The sequence below is a fragment of the Staurois parvus genome, unplaced genomic scaffold (assembly GCF_062004578.1).
Source record: "Staurois parvus isolate SC_StPar_1 unplaced genomic scaffold, SC_StPar_1.0 ptg000799l, whole genome shotgun sequence".
In the NCBI taxonomy this organism is placed as follows: Eukaryota; Metazoa; Chordata; class Amphibia; order Anura; family Ranidae; genus Staurois; species Staurois parvus.
Genome location: NW_028318595.1, coordinates 1397299 through 1410428, shown reverse-complemented (window position 1 = coordinate 1410428; position 13130 = coordinate 1397299). Strand labels below are relative to the sequence as shown.

Below are 13130 nucleotides of genomic sequence, written 5' to 3'. Positions count from 1 at the left end.
CTAGGGACTGCAGGGGATGGTAATCTTCCTAAATAGAGTGGGGAAACCTGTTCAGCAGTGTTAACCCTTCCTTCTCTGTGACCTCCAGGTCAGCAGGTCAACCAAGGACACAGTGCAACATTTCTACATTGTAACATTTTGCAACCTAGTTGACCTGATTACCTTTAGAACATGAACACAGCAACAGAACATTTTTAACACTTTAGAACCTTCTTGGAAGAACCTGCTTACAGGCTGGTGAGGGACCTCAGGGGTGTCGGGCCATTGAAGCTATGGTAAGTATTATGGAGTTTAGTTCTACTTTAAGCATCGTGTATTGAGCTCTGTAAAGCAAAGGATAGGTAAAAAGGAGCTGGAATTCAGGAAAAATCCTTAAACTTCCATCTGCTGGGTCAAAGGAATACAAAAATAATTAATACAGTTGATGACTTGAATAGTATGTTTGGTGCATAGGAAGCTGTCATTGGCCACAGTTTGTACCTTTGTGGAATCTGAATGGATAACATAGAAAGAAAAAGCATTTTCCTTATCTATGATGTTGACGAAGAAATATTAATATGCAATATTTCATATTTACTAACTAAAAAAAAATGTAAGTATGTTTTTGTTATTTTTATAATAAAGAAAATTCCTACAGAACAACTAGAAATGTATTTTGTCTTACATCTCCTTTTGGCATCATACAGACTGAGAATAACATATTCCATATAATAAAGTGTAATCGTTTCTGGCACTTTCGTATTTCATGAACCCTTCATGGTAACATTTGTAATGCCCCTATGGTCTTCATATGTAGTCCATGGATTCCAGGCAACCTAATGACTTCACTATATTACACCGTGTAATAAATTGCGGCTATTTCTGGCATTCTTGTAAGGAAGGCATTTCTACATACACAAGGGAACTGGAAGACAATTCACTAATCACACCGCACATCTGCTTGCTTTGTAAGCTCTTGGCTGGAGTCAGCGACCAGTGCAGAGAAATAATCCTGTTTATGTTATTACAGGTTCTCCTGGGTATTTCAGGAAGATTAAGGAACCTCTAATCTGTTTATTGCATCCACAACCTAGCAGGATTACCAAAACAAGGCAGTAACATGTATATATATATATATATTCCTGCCGGCAACATGTATTACCTGCCATACCGATCACCATACTGCAATTGTTTCATACAAACGCACATGCTGGCAGTTGATATTTTTAAAGGAGCGCAATGGTCACAGCATACCAGAGGTGGACTGACCATTTAGAAACTCGGGCACTGCCCGAGGGCCTGGGGTCAGTAGGGGGCCCCATGAGATGCCCCTGGTACCCTTTTCATAGGCTTTTTGGAGTTTGGGCAAGGACACAGGGGCCCCATGATCCCCTATTGCCCGGGGGCCCCATGAGTTGTCAGTCCGCCCCTGCAGCATACCTTTCATTTTATAACATCAGCATTGTAATAACTATACAAACAATAGTTATACTTGACGATCCAATACAATGTTACTTGAAAAATCTCCTTTCACGCTGTGAGTGCCTCCTGTCTAATGTCCGTCTCTTTCCACAACTTCTGGGATTCTCTGCATGCTTTGCAGCTTCTCAGTTTTAAGGACTATATATCCCATGGTACCTTGACTGAATTTAAAAGCAAAAAAACATTGCAGTTGACAGGTACAAAGTACCTTCAGCAGCTTTCAGTCCCCCCACTGCAGCAGAATGCTGGGCTGTTGTGGTGGGGTAATGATCTGACACTTCCTAGTAGTGTCATAGTTTGCATGGCCTCCTAACCCATACATTCCTGTTAGCCCATCTTTAGGGTGGGCTGCCTCACTAAATAAAAGGAACATTCAAGAGGCTGTGATGAGCAGGCAGGTTTTGACATTACCAGAAAATGTAAAAGGTTTAAAACAGCCTAGGTAGAGTGGGGGTATGGGTGAAAACCAATGTACATCATACTACTTCTTCATACACTTGGTCCAGGGATATCCATAATTGCCGCATTTGGATTTTAACGGTAAGCCTGCTTATTTTTTCGAACCTTGGGTTCTAAAGTGACAACACTCCCTGATCAGCTCAGTAAGCAGGAGCAGTGTTGTCCCCCTTTGGTTCATGCTTCCTGTGGACTACAAGCTGATGTTGGTATGCCAGCACTTGCAGTTTGGAGTCCACAGGGAGAGGAAAGTATCAGAGCATGCCAATGAGAGGAATGTGAAGTCACACGAACTTCTAAAGTCAAATAGGTAAGTACTGAGGAATTGAATAAAATACCATAAACCATGGACACCAACAATGGGGCACTACGTCCTCCTTTGATACCAATGAGGGGGCACTATTCCTCTCACTGATGCCGACAATGGGGCACTATTCCTCCCACTGACACCAATGATGGAGCACTATTCCTCCCACTGAAACCAATGATGGGCCACTATTCCTCCCACTAACACCAATGATGGGGCACTATTCCTCCCACTGATAGCAATGATGGGGCACTATTCCTCCCACTAACACCAATGATGGGGCACTATTCCTCCCACTGAAACCAATGATGGGGCACTATTCCTCCCACTGATACCAATGATGGGGCACTATTCCTCCCACTGATACCAATGATGGGACACTATTCCTCCCACTAACACCAATGATGGGGCACTATTCCTCCCACTGATAGCAATGATGGGGCACTATTCCTCCCACTGAAATCAATGGTGGGGCACTATTCCTCTCACTGACACCAATGATGGGACACTATTCCTTCCATTGACACCAATGATGGGGCACTATTCCTTCCATTGATACCAATGATAGAGCACTATTCCTACCACTGACATCAACCATGGGGCACTATTCCTTCCATTGAAACCTGTTGCATTGTTTACTCCTAGTGGACACCAGGACATTTTCTACTTCCACTGGCTCTAGTCCAGCCCTCTTAAGTCTGAAGGGGTCTACAGCAAGGTAGATATGGATTACGTTAGGGTTTAATTATTCTATCATATACTGTAGATCAGTGTTTCTTAACCAGGGTTCCGTAGAACCTTAGGGTTCCTCCTGGGGTTGCTAGAGGTTCCTAGTGAGTGATGGCGGATTGATCTCCCACCTATTTTGAACATCAATGTAAAGGGGACAATTTTCCAGTAACCACCAATGTGATGGGTTACTTCTACACTGAACTTGAATATTAGAAGGCATCACCATTTTGATTGGCTTTACAGGTTTACAAGAACTTGAAAATTATTTCAATGAATCCTCAGGGGCAAAAAAGTTCAGAAAGGCTGATCATTTTTTCCTTCTTTTGGATTAGTTGTGGTTTCTGGGGATACAAGCAGAGGGACATTTGTCTTTTTTTGAACATGTACAGCTAAATTTGAAAAGTCGATAATCTTCAGTGTTCAATGCCTGAAAATGAAGCCTCCACCTTCATCTCCAGTCAGGCATTAGTGGAGACGTCAGACGCACAAGTTTAAATTTATCCGCTTGCAGGCATTTGTGTAATTCTACTAACAAGTATCTGGTAACCCACTTCTAAAGGCCACAAGAACATAATTATATTAGGCTCATTTGCATTCTTTCACTTTTTAAACACAATTAGCCGTTTATCTACAATTCCTTGGAGGACATGCAGCTCTGCTTCATCTTATTTAGGATCGCTAATGTGCAGGACTCTGTGTTTTCATTTACCAACTACAAATCCAGTTATGCTTGGCCCCGAGTCACTGCTATTGTTTGTTCTACAGAGATCCGTTACATCATCCCAATCCAGATTTCAAACAAAGGTTCCACTTTAAAGGAAACACTCACTGCGTAATGTAAATACACAAAGCCTTTGCCTTCGAATGGTTCACAGTATATCCTGTCGTGGATTATAAAATCTTGCTGCTGTCATTTGTGTGCTGTTTTTCTTGCACATTTTTGGGCATATGTGGATTTTTACATGAAAAATGATGTATCATGCACTAGATTTTTAACAGAGCAGTAATTTTGTTGCAATAATGTTCTTTCATTATAATATTTGGTTTAAGGGTTTAATTTAACTATAATAGTTTGGGTCAATTTTTTAAAAATGTTTTAGTTCATAAACTGTTTTTGTGTTTCTGTTTTCCTTTTGTTTATATATATATATATTTTTTTTTTTTTTAAGTCCGCAAACGTGCAAACTACAACGAAAAACACGTGTTTCACAAAAAAGTGCAAGTGCAAAAACACCACACAAAAAGTGCACTTAGGGGTGTGCTTTGTCCTACCCCCAAAGGGGTTGGACCACTACCCTGATCCCCTGGGGCACGAAGCTCCTTACGGGGACAAGGTTCCCATTTGGTCCTCCTGGCCAAAAGGCCTGGTGGACCACCGTTCCTTATGTCCAGCCGAGGCCGGACATCCAGTACTTGGTCAAGTGGCTCTCCTGAAGAGAAAACCCCCTAGGGATAAGGGGAGGAAGGAACCAAAAGGCCACACATCCTCCCCCTAGACTTCAGGGCAGGCCCGAGGACCCACACCCTCCATCATGTGAAGAAAACACACACATAAGTAAAAAGTGACAAACGTGGGAGTGAAAAAAATAAATTAAATAAATAATTAAATAAATCTATAAAAATAAAAAAAGTGGTCATGCCAAATTGTGCACTGACCAGGCCCTGAGGCCTGTAGCAAAAAAATTGCCCAGGACTTGGCCAAAAGGCCCGGTCCTAGAGGCGCAGTGCAAAAAGTGTTTAAACTCAGTGACCATGTGCTCTTTCGCAACGTGGGGTCCCACACCCAAGTGCTACTCAGAGCACCCCTGAGGCGACTACTCAGGGGGCACTGTGTTTGCGGACTCTCTGCCTTCCCAGCCCCTGGCCAGACAAGGTAGATCCGTTCAAATCAGGAGGTACTGGGTCCTTCAGACGTTCCAAAGGGGAATTACTCCCAGGCCCCTGCTTAACTCATGGGCTCCCGGTTTCTGTTCCCCCCGTAATAGCCATCCAGGCCCCCATCATACCAGTGAGGGTACTATACAACAGCCATCCTCGCAAAGCTAGAATGGCCGGGAGCACCCCCACTGGACACTGATAAGAACAGATACTACACTTGATCTTAGCCAAAAGGCTGAGAAGCGATTTTGTTTATATATATCAAACCCGCCCCGCAGGCCAGAGTACTTGGTGTCATTCTGGACTCCAACCTATCCTTTCAGCCCCAAGTCCAATCTTTAACAAACTCGTGCAGACTCCACCTCCGCAACATCGCCAAAATCTGCATGTTCCTAACCCCAGAAACCAATAAACAGCTCATCCACTCCCTCATCATAGCACGACTGGACTACTGCAACTCCCTCCTCACTGGCCTGCCTCGCCGCTGGCTATCCCCGCTTCAGTCGATCCTGAATACGGCTGCCAGACTCATTCACCTTTCCAACCGCTCCATCTCCGCCACCCCCCTCTGCCAATCCCTCCACTGGCTTGCTCAACGGATCAAATTCAAAATCCTAACACTGATGTACAAAGCCGTCCACCATACTGCCCCGAACTACATCACTGACCTAATATCCAAGTACCGCCCAGCACGCACACTCCGCTCCTCACAAGACCTCCTTCTCTCTAGTTTCCTGGTCTCCTAATCCCATGCCTGCCTCCAGGACTTCTCCAGGGTGTCACCCATCCTCTGGAACTCCCTGCCCCAACCCATCAGATTATCACCTACTCTCCTCTCCTTTAGGCGCACCCTGAAAACCCATCTCTTCAGGGAAGCCTACCCCACCCCCTTGCCGACCTCCTCCACTCTTCCTACCACTCCATCCCCCACAGCTATCTCCTCCTGTGCCACCATCCCCTCCCTCCTAGATTGTAAGCTCAAAAGAGCAGGGCCCTCGAACCCCTCATGTTTTGCATTGTATTGTTATTGTTCTGTCACATGTTCTGTCCCCCTGAGAGAACTATCTGCGCTTTATAAATACTGTATAATAATAATAATGTTTAATTTTGTACGTTTTGACCCTCATAAATATGGTCAATCCTGTAATAGGTTCATAGGTTAAAGTGTAAAACTGAAAATATAATATGGTCACACGTGTTACAGACTCCAAACCCAGTGTGGTTATCCCCACCAGTAAGCTCCAATATATCCCACTGATCTTGCCAGAAGACATCTTATAGCTGCACTTCCTTTGGCATGACAATGCGCAGAATAGGCCACCAAATCTTTAACAGCAAAGGAAATAAAGGCAGGTGCTAGCCCTTTAACCAACATATTAGAAATGATATATAAACAAGTGATGAAATATTAACCATAATTCAAAACAATTAAAACCAATATAAAGTCCAAAAAAAACATAAAGTCCCAATCACCGTGTTCAAGTAGAATGCAAAAAAGGTGACAATCTTCTTGAAAACAAAATGCTCCACCACGTGCAGATAAACTCCTCACTCACCAGATCCCAATGGCCAACAAAGCAGTCAATGAACATTGGATGTATAATCCAATGGGTAGAATAGCTGAAACTGGTATGTTCAAGGATGCCACTAATAGTTGTCATGCACCAGGGACAAATCAGGCAGAAATGCTCATAGTGTAATACGTTTTATTAAATAAAAAATGTTATAAAACACAAATGAAATACACTCACAACTAAAGGTGCCAAAAGAAGGGCACCAACACAGACAGCTCACTTAGGGGGAGGACCTATCCCTTGCACTGTCGTTTGAAGCCACAGAGCCGGAGCGCGTTTTACGAAACCAACAATAACATAGTATGTGGGACCAGAAGTGATGTCAGTGGCTCAGCCTCAATGCATTTCGGGCACCATGCGTCCTCAGGAAGCTCACAGCTTGAAGTTAAATTGGTTTCAATTGTTTTGAATTATGGTTAATATTTCATCTCTTGTTTACTTATAATTTTTAATGTGTTATATTGGTTAAAGGGCTAGCGCCTAAATTTATTACCTTTCCACATAAAGTGTTAGCCACACTTAAAGGGCCAGCTGCCTTGATCACATATTCATGGGTTGGCGCTTGTCCACTTATATTTTGTAAAAACTTTAACAGCGTTGTCCCCCATTCAACAAGAAAACCTCCAATGGACTTTAAGACAGGATACCTCTGTTGGGATTTGCCATTGTTTTTTCCCAACAAAGACTCACCATTGGTCCCAGCACGGGGGGGTGGGGGGGTTGGGGTTTTACTGAGGAGCAGCAGAAGTCTTCAGGGTCCAGGGAAAGAGGTACCAAGTAAAACTAATGCTTTGGGAACCATTGCAAGTCAATCATGTAGCTTTGCCTAGTGATATTAACCTGGTCAGAGGCTATGACATAGGAAGGGAGTCATTACGTCAGGATTGCAATATGACTTTCTGCTCTGATCTTGAATGAATTATGGCAGTTTGTGGTTTTCCACAGACTGAACTGTGGTGTCAATTGTTTTTTAAAATCCGTTCCTATGCTTTAGACACAATAAAAAAGCTCCTCTCAATATGAAGCCAGCAGGTACTGTTGAGGGCAACTCAAGCATGTGTGCTCCACAACAGGGGCTGACTGACCATTTGGAAACTCGGGCACTGCCCGAGGGCCCAGGGTCAGTAGGGGGCCCCATGAGATGCCCCTGGTACCTTTCTGATAGGCTTTTTCGAGTTTGGACAATGACACAGGGGCCCCATGATCCCCTATTGCCCGGGGGCCCCATGAGTTGTCAGTCCGCCCCTGCTCCACAATACAAGAGTTGACTCCCTTCATAACTGCTCACACATTTGCTGGTTAGGAAGGGTTCCTCCTGGCCATAAAAGCCCCCCCCCCCCCATGTCTAAAGAAGTTTACAAGAGATGAGAACAGAACAATGACTTCCAACAGTATAATGCTGCTCCTACATGGCCCAATAAGAGACTGGGGACAGGTCCTGGACCATATTAAGAGAACACAATCCCAGCGCACACGTTCCTGCACTGAAGGTTAGCTGTATGCATAAATGGGTGCTGTAGCGACCATCGGCTGGAGCCGAAAAGACTCAGATGGGAAGAACGTCACCAGCACACCAAAGATCTCCAGTTATGGGTCCAAAGCTTTAATAGGCAATCACATAGATACAGCAAGCGTAACATTTCAGAATCTCGCAGGACCATTCATTCATTCATTAGGCATGGTCACATCCAGGGGCGGACTGACAACTCATGGGGCCCCCGGGCAATAGGGGATCATGGGGCCCCTGTGTCCTCGCCTACACTCAAACCACATCCAAAAAAGCCTATAAAAGGTACCAGGGGCATCCTACTGACCCCGGGCCCACGGGCAGTGCCCGAGTGCTCAAATGGTCAGTCCGACCCTGGTCACATCACGTTCTTCCCATCCAGGTCCTGCACCATGCTGCATTGTAGTCTGCAAGGAGGGTCCATGACCTACAGTAGCCATGCTGTCTGGATCACAAGACCAGCTGAACCAGATAACAAAACTGTTCTAAAATAGATATTACATCTTTGTATTTGCTGCGTGCTTGCAGCTCAGCTTTAAAAGTTCTACATGGGTGTTCCTGTAATAACAGCTGAGTGGGTGGAATAATACTTTCACAGTGAATTACACAAATTTCATGCAAACCACAATGCAGTACCATGTAGAAGATCCATTAAGACAACTATACACTGGAGGGGAAGAATACATAATTGTTTAATGAACTGCTAGTGTAAACGGATTTTTCCGGTATTGTTTCGCATTGTGTCTGCCAATTTTTTAAGGTATTACAATGAAAGGGAAATCTCTGCAGGATCCAGAGAAGAGTGCAGTATCTACACTTTTACTGGCAGGAAATTGAGGGTATGAGCATTCTTCTCCGAATAGGATACACTATATGGATTCCAGCTATTAAAATTATGTTCAGCCAGAGTCATTAGAGAGGAACCAAAGTGCATTTTCAGAATGGGCACATTTTGCCTCAATGTAACATTTATTTGTAAGCAGGGGCGGACTGACTAGTTTGAAACTCGGGCACTGCGTCAGTAGGGGGCTCCATGAGATGCTCCTGGTACCTTTTTCATAGGCTTTTTTGAGTTTGGGCAAGGACACAGGGGCCCCATGATCCCCTATTGCCCGGGGGCCCCATGAGTTGTCAGTCCGCCCCTGTTTGTAAGTCATTTTTTTGATGTGACTTTAGACCCGCTGCATGGGTTCCGGTGTTTACATGTGGGCGGAGGGCACCGGTAAACCATGGAGTCCCTCTGCCAGCAGCCTGTCCAATTCAGCTGCTGCAGGTAGACAGGTCTGGGTGGTGCACCTTAGCAGTAGCTACATTTAGGGCAGTATGCACCTAGGGATGAACACCCAGAACACAAGCAGTCAGCAAACCAAACATTCATCCCTGGGTGCATGCTGCCCTAATAGGAAGTACCGCTGAGTGCTGAGCCCAACCGCAACAGCTATCACAGCAGAGTTCTACAGGCTACTGTCAGCATAGCTGGACAATATACTTGTGCCCTCAACCCACAGCTAATTGCCGGAACCCCATGCAACAGGGTTAGCTTTCCAGCGTGCAGGAGGCCTTATGTGCGTTGGCACTTTAGGAGGGGTCCAGGTATAGAAGTAGTGACTGATACTGTCTGTTTTTTAAGGTCCAGTTCAAGTCTTAAAGCAGAGTTCCACTCACTCTGTAAAAAAATAAAAGTCAGCGGCTACAAAAACTGTAGCTGCTGACTTTTAAAGAACAGCCACGTACCTGTCCCACGATCCCGCGGTGCCCCCGCCACAGCCCGTTTCACCGGCCGTCCTGTATTCCAGGAGCTGGCATCTTCGGTATGGGCACCCGGCTGTGATAGCTTGCAGCTTCACAGCTGGGTGCCCACTGCGCATGCGCAAGTAGTGCTGCGCTACCTGAATGGTCCTGTAGTCTTCTGGTCCCACAAGACTTCGGGAGGGAGGAGGGAGGACAACTTCTGCTTTCCGATCACCTAGGCGATCGCAGTGGAAGTGGGAGCGGGTACCTGTCAAATTCGGGTACCCGCTCCCCAAAGGTGCTAATCCTTAATGGGGAGTGGGGGACCAATCTTTAAAGCGGAACTTCCCCTTTTGGGTGGAATTTCACTTTAATGCTTCTTTATCACTTTATAGCGATGGACCCCACCATGTTACAATTTGTGTTGGTAAGGCTTTAACCAATTGCCCTCCAGAGGATTTACCCCCCTTTCTGACCAGGCCATCGTTTGCGATATGGCGCTGCGTTATTTTAACTGACAATTGCGCGGTCATGCAACGCTGCACCCAAATGAAATTTACGTCCTTTTTTTCCACAAATAGAGCTTTCTTTCGGTGGTATTTGATCACCTCTGCGTTTATTTTTTGCGCTATACACAAAAAAAGATTATTTTGAGAAAAAAAACTATATTTTTGGCTTTTTGCTATTAAACATGTCCAGTAAAGATTTAAAAAATCAAATGTCGTCATAAAATTAGGCCAAAATGTATTCTGTTACATGTCCTTGCTAAAAAAAATCCCAGTACGTGTAAATTAATTGGTTTATGTGAAAGTTATCTACAAATGGCAGTAGAGATACTGGGATTCTTTTTTACTAGTGACGGCGGTGATCAGCGACCCATAGTGGGACTGCGGCAGGCTGGGGGGGAACTGACTTGTGTCACTGACATCCCCAGTGACACCAATACAGTGATCAGTGCTAATTAAAAGCACTGACTGTACTAATGGCACTGGGCAGGAAGGGGTTAACATCTTGGGTGATCAAAGGGTTAACTGTGTGCTGTTATACTATGTTGGCTGTGTGTGTGCTTCACTGTAAGCACACTGCTTTGTATGGCTGTGCTATGCAGAGGCATACAAAGCAGTGTGCAGGAACTGACAGGGGAGAGATGTGTTGTTTATAGACAGGTCTCTCCCCCGTCGGAAATACTTTGAGATCACCGGGTGCTGGAGAGTAATCAACGGCCAGGACCCGGTGATTGACAGCCGAGGCCACGGATGGCGGCGCGGGTAGGGCACACCCACTACCCGGAACTGCAAAATCACATATATATTAATTCTGCTATAGGGCGCTCCATTGCTCTGTGCTGGTATTTCTGAGTACCAGCCACACCCAGCAGCACAAATATCCTTGCACAGATGAAGACAGAGGGGCGTGTCTTACCAGGTCTGTTACTAAGTGCTGATTATGGAGTGCACTGTGCCTACCTCTGGAGCTTATTGAACTGCACAATTATATTTAGACACCCAGAAAAATTGCCATAACACAAAAGTGACAGACTAGAAGTTGTTAATTCAATGTCTGTTTATTTCTGTGACTACAATTAGACTTTAAGGTGATGCAGTCTTTTCATATTTTTTTTTTTTTAAACAGATAAATAGAACACATTGATGCAAAGAAATCTTATTAATTTTTAGGAACATGGCATCTGGGTAAAATGTATACTTTTACTGTATACAGGACGTACACAGAGGCAGCCATGTTTGGTCAACATGCAAACAGGCTCTGCTTTCTTCTTTTTAGTATTTGCAGCATTTACTTTACTGCTCCTTCTCACAATGAAAGTCTATGAGCCAACTATCACAAAGCAATACACTTCCTTTGTGGCCGATATCTTTTGTTGTGGGGTTAGATAATCTATCCTTTCTCCAATGACTAACCGACAAATCGTTAGATTTGTTAAAATTGAAAAACAGACATGTAGAAATGGGAAAGTCCAATGAAATCACATCACTTCAACAACAACTTCAAATTAGAAACTGAGAATACACTGTATTGGCTCTGAAGATGAGCAGATGATCTCCCTGAGAGTAACAGAAATTTGTCAGATATCTGAACAGCAGGGCTCGTTTTTTTTTTTGTCTTCTCAATAGATGTGTAAAGTCGACCATACATGGATTGAAATGATTCAATCCAGGTATGGGCAGGCTGATTGTACCCAGGTCCATCCGATGGCTATAGCCACTAGCAGTAATTATTGTGTTCCATCGGCCAGAAAGGCTCCCCACACCCACCCACTGGTAGTACACATTAGTGCTGCAGGAGGGGTTCCCCCATCAACATTGAATGTTGATGGGGGGAAATGAACAATTTTCTTTCCTTTTACCCATGATGGAAGGAAAGGCAGACTCGAGGCAGAAGCAACACAACCACATACATCCCTTCTTCTTGCTAACAAGGGAGAAGGATCAGCTGGGCTTCAATTAGATTTTCCAAAGATCTTGAAAACCACTTTAACCTCCCTGGCGGTATTCCCGAGTGTAGCTCGGGGTAAAATTTCAGTACCAAGAGCGGTAACCCCGAGCTACACTCGGGCTTACCATGCGGCGTTGTTCAGGGAGTCCCTGCAGCGCTTACCTTGTCCTTCGCTCCCGCGATGTGTCCCCTGCAGCGTCCCCGGCCATCTCCTCCGGCCGATGCCGGCATCCATGTTCCGGTCCCTGTGACGTCGGGACGTACGGGCGCCGTAACCAGCAGCAAATTTGAAATTTTTAAAAAATTTAATTTTTTAAAAAATGATTATTATATAGTAAAACATTGCTGTTTCAATGCATTTCACATATATTTTGTCCCTACTGCTTTGTCCTGTGCCCTGCCTACATTTTGACTGTTCTTTCTGCCTGGAAACTTAGAAATCCATGGCGTCCAAAAAGCGTCCCTTTACGTCAAAAGCAGTTTTAGACCGGCTAGAGAACAGCGATAGTAAATCAGAACCACTTGCAGAATTGAGTGATAATGATTCATGGAGAAATTCATCATCAGACACTGAAAACGATTTTGCGACTTTGCTCAGCGATGTGCGAATTTGCCTCTGTATTTCAAATTTCAGTGTTTTTGGTTTGATTATATTATTGAATTAAATTTATTATTATTATATTATTATTTTTTATGATTATTAATTAAATTATAATTTATGATTTCGTGTTTCAAGTTTTATCATACCCGGGATGTTTACTAGACTCTTGTTCGGACAGATTTCACTGAGTTATTCCTAAAAATTACAGCCTACAATAAAAAACTACATATTTCCATGCAAAAAAATGGTACCGCTTTCAGCACCAAAAATCGGAAAGAATCAGACCGCCAGGGAGGTTAAGGGCTCATTCATATGAGGAGCTATACTGCTGCCTATCTGAAAAGTGTTTTGCAGTGGATCACTTTCCAGATGGTTTTTGACAGGTGGCGAGGAGGCAATATGTTGCATACTTACAGGGTGCTTTAACCC

At 44.2% G+C, this 13130-nt stretch overlaps 1 pseudogene; it reads right to left on the bottom strand.

Moving 5' to 3' along the window:
• Positions 1 to 4908: 4908 nt before the first annotated feature.
• LOC149444225 (U2 spliceosomal RNA) lies at positions 4909 to 5081 on the bottom strand (annotated as a pseudogene).
• Positions 5082 to 13130: the final 8049 nt, after the last annotated feature.